The sequence below is a fragment of the Mesocricetus auratus genome, unplaced genomic scaffold, assembly GCF_017639785.1.
Source record: "Mesocricetus auratus isolate SY011 unplaced genomic scaffold, BCM_Maur_2.0 Super-Scaffold_100008, whole genome shotgun sequence".
Classification (NCBI taxonomy): domain Eukaryota; kingdom Metazoa; phylum Chordata; class Mammalia; order Rodentia; family Cricetidae; genus Mesocricetus; species Mesocricetus auratus.
This window is the reverse complement of record NW_024429192.1, coordinates 69,146,316-69,154,399: the sequence shown is the minus strand read 5'-3', so window position 1 is coordinate 69,154,399 and position 8,084 is coordinate 69,146,316. Positions and strand designations below refer to the sequence as shown.

The 8,084-nt window shown below is 48.9% G+C and overlaps 1 long non-coding RNA gene across 1 annotated transcript; it reads right to left on the bottom strand.

Moving 5' to 3' along the window:
- Positions 1-3,604: 3,604 nt before the first annotated feature.
- On the bottom strand, positions 3,605-7,504 carry LOC121141798. Its single transcript, XR_005878736.1, has 3 exons — positions 7,387-7,504; positions 6,676-7,045; positions 3,605-4,114 (listed from the first exon to the last, which is right to left on the bottom strand). It is a non-coding gene; the product is annotated as an uncharacterized LOC121141798 (long non-coding RNA).
- Between the last annotated feature and the right edge of the window lie 580 nt (positions 7,505-8,084).

Sequence of the window (8,084 nt, the reverse complement as noted above, 5' to 3'; positions counted from 1 at the left end):
AGAGATGGAGTGGTTTACAGGTAGAGAGATGGACAGTGGTTTACAGGTAGAGATGGACAGTGGTTTACAGGTAGAGAGATGGAGTGGTTTACAGGTAGAGAGATGGAGTGGTATGGAGTGGTTTACAGGTAGAGAGATGGACAGCGGTTTACAGGCCAGAGAGATGGACAGTGGTTTACAGGCAGAGAGATGGACAGTGGTTTACAGGCAGAGAGATGGACAGTGGTTTACAGGTAGAGATGGACAGTGGTTTACAGGTAGAGAGATGGACAGTGGTTTACAGGTAGAGAGATGGAGTGGTTTACAGGTAGAGAGATGGACAGTGGTTTACAGGTAGAGATGGACAGTGGTTTACAGGCAGAGAGATGGACAGTGGTTTACAGATAGAGAGATGGAGTGGTTTACAGGTAGAGATGGAGTGGTTTACAGGCAGAGAGATGGACAGTGGTTTACAGGCAGAGAGATGGACAGTGGTTTACAGGTAGAGATGGACAGTGGTTTACAGGTAGAGAGATGGACAGTGGTTTACAGGTAGAGATGGACAGTGGTTTACAGGTAGAGAGATGGAGTGGTTTACAGGTGGAGAGATGGACAGTGGTTTACAGGTAGAGATGGAGTGGTTTACAGGTAGAGAGATGGAGTGGTTTACAGGTAGAGAGATGGAGTGGTTTACAGGTAGAGATGGACAGTGGTTTACAGGTAGAGATGGACAGTGGTTTACAGGTAGAGAGATGGAGTGGTTTACAGGTAGAGAGATGGAGTGGTTTACAGGTAGAGAGATGGACAGCGGTTTACAGGCCAGAGAGATGGACAGTGGTTTACAGGCAGAGAGATGGACAGTGGTTTACAGGCAGAGAGATGGACAGTGGTTTACAGGTAGAGATGGAGTGGTTTACAGGTAGAGAGATGGACAGTGGTTTACAGGTAGAGAGATGGAGTGGTTTACAGGTAGAGAGATGGACAGTGGTTTACAGGTAGAGATGGACAGTGGTTTACAGGCAGAGAGATGGACAGTGGTTTACAGATAGAGAGATGGAGTGGTTTACAGGTAGAGATGGAGTGGTTTACAGGCAGAGAGATGGACAGTGGTTTACAGGCAGAGAGATGGACAGTGGTTTACAGGTAGAGATGGACAGTGGTTTACAGGTAGAGAGATGGACAGTGGTTTACAGATAGAGAGATGGAGTGGTTTACAGGTAGAGAGATGGACAGTGGTTTACAGGTAGAGATGGACAGTGGTTTACAGGTAGAGAGATGGAGTGGTTTACAGGTGGAGAGATGGACAGTGGTTTACAGGTAGAGATGGAGTGGTTTACAGGTAGAGAGATGGAGTGGTTTACAGGTAGAGAGATGGAGTGGTTTACAGGTAGAGATGGACAGTGGTTTACAGGTAGAGATGGACAGTGGTTTACAGGTAGAGAGATGGAGTGGTTTACAGGTAGAGAGATGGAGTGGTATGGAGTGGTTTACAGGTAGAGAGATGGACAGCGGTTTACAGGCCAGAGAGATGGACAGTGGTTTACAGGCAGAGAGATGGACAGTGGTTTACAGGCAGAGAGATGGACAGTGGTTTACAGGTAGAGATGGACAGTGGTTTACAGGTAGAGAGATGGACAGTGGTTTACAGGTAGAGAGATGGAGTGGTTTACAGGTAGAGAGATGGACAGTGGTTTACAGGTAGAGATGGACAGTGGTTTACAGGCAGAGAGATGGACAGTGGTTTACAGATAGAGAGATGGAGTGGTTTACAGGTAGAGATGGAGTGGTTTACAGGCAGAGAGATGGACAGTGGTTTACAGGCAGAGAGATGGACAGTGGTTTACAGGTAGAGATGGACAGTGGTTTACAGGTAGAGAGATGGACAGTGGTTTACAGATAGAGAGATGGAGTGGTTTACAGGTAGAGAGATGGAGTGGTTTACAGGTAGAGATGGACAGTGGTTTACAGGTAGAGAGATGGAGTGGTTTACAGGTGGAGAGATGGACAGTGGTTTACAGGTAGAGATGGAGTGGTTTACAGGTAGAGAGATGGAGTGGTTTACAGGTAGAGAGATGGAGTGGTTTACAGGTAGAGAGATGGACAGTGGTTTACAGGTAGAGATGGACAGTGGTTTACAGGGTAGAGATGGAGTGGTTTACAGGTAGAGAGATGGGAGTGGTTTACAGGTAGAGAAATGGACAGTGGTTTACAGGTAGAGAGATGGAGTGGTTTACAGATAGAGAGATGGAGTGATTTACAGGTAGAGAGATGGAGTGGTTTACAGGTAGAGATGGAGTGGTTTACAGGTAGAGAGATGGAGTGGTTTACAGGTAGAGAGATGGAGTGGTTTACAGGTAGAGATGGAGTGGTTTACAGGTAGAGAGATGGACAGCAGTTTACAGGCCAGAGAGATGGACAGTGGTTTACAGGGAGAGAGATGGAGTGGTTTACAGGTAGAGAGATGGACAGTGGTTTACAGGTAGAGAGATGGAGTGGTTTACAGGCAGAGAGATGGACAGTGGTTTACAGGTAGAGAGATGGACAGTGGTTTACAGGTAGAGATGGAGTGGTTTACAGGTAGAGATGGACAGTGGTTTACAGGTAGAGAGATGGACAGTGGTTTACAGGTAGAGAGATGGAGTGGTTTACAGGTAGAGAGATGGACAGTGGTTTACAGATAGAGAGATGGAGTGGTTTACAGGTAGAGAGATGGACAGTGGTTTACAGGTAGAGATGGACAGTGGTTTACAGGTAGAGAGATGGAGTGGTTTACAGGTAGAGAGATGGAGTGGTATGGAGTGGTTTACAGGTAGAGAGATGGACAGCGGTTTACAGGCCAGAGAGATGGACAGTGGTTTACAGGCAGAGAGATGGACAGTGGTTTACAGATAGAGAGATGGAGTGGTTTACAGGTAGAGATGGAGTGGTTTACAGGCAGAGAGATGGACAGTGGTTTACAGGCAGAGAGATGGACAGTGGTTTACAGGTAGAGATGGACAGTGGTTTACAGGTAGAGAGATGGACAGTGGTTTACAGGTAGAGAGATGGAGTGGTTTACAGGTAGAGAGATGGACAGTGGTTTACAGGTAGAGATGGACAGTGGTTTACAGGTAGAGAGATGGACGGTGGTTTACAGGGAGAGAGATGGAGTGGTTTACAGGGAGAGAGATGGACAGTGGTTTACAGGTAGAGAGATGGACAGTGGTTTACAGGTAGAGAGATGGAGTGGTTTACAGGTAGAGAGATGGACAGTGGTTTACAGGTAGAGATGGACAGTGGTTTACAGGTAGAGAGATGAAGTGGTTTACAGGTAGAGAGATGGAGTGGTTTACAGGTAGAGATGGACAGTGGTTTACAGGCAGAGAGATGGACAGTGGTTTACAGGTAGAGAGATGGACAGTGGTTTACAGGTAGAGAGATGGAGTGGTTTACAGGTAGAGATGGACAGTGGTTTACAGGTAGAGATCGGCAGTGGTTTACAGGTAGAGAGATGGACAGTGGTTTACAGGTAGAGAGAAGGACAGTGGTTTACAGGGTAGAGATGGAGTGGTTTACAGGTAGAGAGAAGGACAGTGGTTTACAGGGTAGAGATGGAGTGGTTTACAGGTAGAGAGATGGACAGTGGTTTATAGTGCTTACTGATTTGCAGAGGACTCAGGTTCAGCTCCCAAGCACACATATGGGGGCTAACAATCACTGTAACTCCAGTTCCAGAAGATGTGATGCCTTCTTCTGTACACAGTCAGCACACACAAATACACATAAAGTAAATTTAAAAAACAAAAAGTGAGCAAGCCACAAACAGGCAGTCAGATGAGAAATCTAAGCTGATAAGCATATGAAAATATGCTACAGAATTAGAGAGATACAGACAGCACAGCATTTGCGTGTGTTGGCTGGCCTTTGTTGGGAAGCTGGCTGACGCTAAGACGTCAATCTTGCATCACTGAAGCATAGATGGCTATGAGAAGGATTAGGAGGTGCAGCCTTGTTGGGGTAGGTAGAAAGGAGGCTGGCTCTCCTGGGTGGAACTCAGTCCCTCGTGTGCATTGCCTCTGCGGAGCAATCCTTCCCTCCACAGGAAATCCCCACGCAGGCCCAGAAGGGAACACAGAGATGTTCACGGTGCACGTTTCTGTGGGGAGAAATAAGGACAATCAAGAGTCAGCCGTGGGATGGAGTGTTATATGGAAATCAGACACTCCGAATGAGATGTTTACAGTACGGTTGGATGTTGAAAACTGAGAAAATGTTACATGGCAAAATAAAATCACCAACAATACACATTTTACCAACAAAAACACATTCAAACATATGTCTATTACCATAATAAAACGGTTACCTTTGGAGGGAAGAGAATGAAGATGGGCTATGGGTAAAAGAAGTGAATGAATAAAGTAAGAAAATGAACTTGTGCCAATAATCATATGCAAAAAAAAAACAGAAAAAGAAGAATTCAAACCTCTTCAGCTTGGGCAAAGGAAAACAATCACAAGACAAGGGAAAGGATGCCATGTGCACAAAATCTTTTTTTGTGGGTGAGGGGACAAAATCTTAACAGTGTACAAATCAGCGCACAGCTGAGGGACGCATGAGACCAGGCAAAGTGAGACCCTGTATGTATGTACGGTTAGGAGAATCGGAGTTGGCCTGATGCTGAAGGCATTTGGCTGTGTGACTACCAAAGAACACATCTCCTTCCAGGTAGCTTGTGTAGGAGAAGGTTCGCTCACAGAGCAATCTGTAGCCCTCTCTGAAGAGGCCTGTGTTAGATGATCACATAGGACAGACTCCTAGCACCACACCAGAGGTGTCTGCTGTGTGGGTGGATGGCCAAGGAGACAGGAAGGTAACTTCTACGCTGGGACCAGGGCCCAGGCCTGCCGATCTCTAGTGGCTGCTTCTAGATTGTTTCCCATGTTGCACTGTTCTCTGCAGTGCGCTTGTGAAGCTCAACAATGAACAAATACAAAAAAATCCAAGTTCAAGTAGGAAGAGGTAGAGCACAGGTGCGGAAATCCCGTCTTCCCCTTCCTTCCAGCAACCAGAAACTTAGAAATAGCTATCCTTCCCGAAACAATACAGAAGCTAGAGACACTAGCACTGAAAACTGGGTCTCGTTTTTAAAAAGACACACGGGAGGACCAGGGGTTAGTTGACAAGGGGATGTCGACCCATGTTCCCCGGAATAGAAAGGACAAAAGCAGGTAATTGGATGACGGTGAACAAACCATTGTGCACACGTATGATAGTGTCGGATAGAAGCCCGCCGCTGTGCGTGATGCACACATGCTGAGAAGCATGCTCTGCCTTGTTCTTTGAGATGGGTCTCTCACAGAGTCTGACTGTCCTGGAACTCACTATGCAGACCAGGCTGGCCTCAAGCTTACAGAGATCCGCCTGCCTCTGCCTCCTGAGTGCTGGGATTAAAGGCGTGCGCCACCACCGCCCAGCTCAACAAGAACATTTTAAAGAGAGGACTAGAGAGGACTAGAGGGAACCGTACTGCAGTGATGGGCCACGGGGGTAGCGGTTCACAGGCCCAGCTTGTGGTTCAGCTTCAGAGTGCCTGTGGCCCACCCCTGCCACCGTGTCTGAGCTGTGTGAGCGCTCTGCAGGGGCTGCTGGGACCCAACGGACAGACGTGTTTGCCATCCAGCAAAGTGGACCCCTTGCCCTGGGCTGTGTCTGCACCTGGGGGTGGGGACTGATCCAATGGTCTGCAGAACACTCTCAAGCCCGACTCCAGGTAGCCTGGTGCCCTCAGGTGTTGGGAGAAGGAAGATGCTCTTTCAAATTGGTTCTCAAAATAAATCCCAAATAGATTTCTGGACAGCATGTGGTACATAAAGCACGAGAGGAAAAAAAAAAGAAAACAAACACAGAAAACCCAAACAAACAAAAAGAACACACACACACACACACAAAAAAAAACCAGGAGGCAGAATGGACAGACGCCATTCTGGACAGTGTCACATCCCGCATCCCAGCTGCTAGGCTTATTGGATACAGGCTAAGTGAAGTGATGCTGTGTCCATGGAGACAAAGGCAGAATTTACATTTTTATGTAAGGATTTGGAAAATCTGGAAGCAACACTGGACACTTGTTTAAAATGAACTACCTACCTGGAGTCTTGTTGATGACAGGGAGGAAGAATTGTATGTGTCAGGGAGGTCAAGGTCATCACAGGGAAACCCACAGAAACAACTAACCTGGGCTCCTAGGAGCTCGCAGACTCTGCACCAACAGCCAGGGAGCCTGTGTGAGACCGACCTAGGCCCTCTGCATACGAGTGACAGTTGTGTGGCTTGGTCTATTTGTGGGACTCTTAGCAGTCGGAGCGGGACCTGTCCCTAACGCTTGAGCTGGCTTTGGGGAATCTATTCTCCATACTGGGTTGCCTGGCCCAGCCTTAATAAAAAGGAGGCCCTTTGTTGACACCCATGAGAGGCCTGTCCCTATTCTGATGGAAACTGAGGAGGACAGGGTGGTGTGGAAGGGCAGCAGGGGGAGGGGTAAGGAACAGGAGGAGAGGAAGGAGGGGAAACTAAGGTCGGAATGTAAAAGGAATGGAAATGCTTAGCTAATATAAAGGAATGAGCAACCTCGATATAGAACTGTAAACAGTGCAGGAGCCAGCTAAGAAGTCAATAGAAGAGTTAACAATGGCGAAAGGAACCATTCAGCACATGTACCAGAGAGGCCCAAAGACCACAAGTGCAGGATGTGACGGTGACAGGCATGTCGCCCACCAGTCGGCAGGGCTGCTCAGCTGCTGCGGATCTGGCCCCTGCAGTCTCCGGGGTGCATGGGTGTATGCGTGAGGGGGTGCTTGGAGAGTCCACGCATCCGGGAGAAGAAGGCTCCAGGGCCTTCCCCGCCCCCCAGTAGTCTGGTTCAGATCCGAAGCTCCGCCCAATCTCGGTTCTGCGAAGCGCGCCTGTGCCCTCTAGTGGAAGGATTTGGAACTTCTCTGAGGTTCCGGATCAAGTCCCTGCTGGAGGATCTGGGTGGTCCTCAACTCGGGATGCTGGGCACACGCAGCTCAGCGAGGCGGGGACAGACCTGGAGGAGTGGACGATGATCAGCCTGGTGGGGGGTGGGATGCGGAGGTCGTCTCTGTCCTCTCTGTCCCTCTGTCTTCCCAGTCCCCTCCTTCTCAGCCCGCTCCTCGGGTTTTTCACCCTCCCAGGCCACAAAATGGCCAAGTTGTGTCACCAGGAGCTTCACTTACTGGTCTGGAAATTCGTTACTTCTAGAAAGATGCGGAGTGCGCACAAAGATTTATGAGGAAATAATGGAAGGCGGGGTGTGGAGGGGTCTGTAGTTAAAGTTTAAAATTGGTTCTAATGAAGGGCCCTAACAGTTACTAAACCAGGAGGAGGGGACCAGGAGGTCAGACTCACGAGTGTGTAGGTGCAGGCCTCTCCGGTGCCAGGCCCCTGGGTTCCTCCCAAACTCCGAAAAACCAGCCAACAAATCCCACCTCCAAATCATCGGCCTCTGTTGGACCTTCCAGATCCAGGAAAAGACAAAGGGGAGGAGACGCAAAAGAGGAAGGGGAGGAAAACCCTATTTTACAAGTACACACGCCGGGCGTTGGTGGCGCACGCCTTTGATCCCAGCACTCGGGAGGCAGCGGCAGGCGGATCTCTGTGAGTTTGAGGCCAGCCTGGTCTACAGAGTGTGTTTCAGGACAGGCTCCAAAGTTATGCAGAGAAACCTTGTCTCGAAAAAAAAAGTACACACACACACACACACACACACACACACACACACACACACACACACGATTTTAAAGGTATAAATGTGTTTGAAGGCCTTCACGGATTCTAGTCCTACAGTAGAATTCCGCCGTCTTTCTCTGCCCACAGGCCCCACAGGCCCCGTCCCCACAGGGCCCCATTCAGCTGCTCCCACAGTGGCTTTCTTGCTGATCCTCGGTGTCTCACACATGCCTCCTTCTCCCCCGTGACCGGCTGCAGGCCTTAGCTTGGGCGGTTCCCCTCCTGTAGAGCCTTCCTGGGCCAGCCCAGCTAGAGGCGGACCTTTTGCCTGCGCTTCCTAATCACCATTGTTTATTTCCAGCTTAATGTCTAAATAT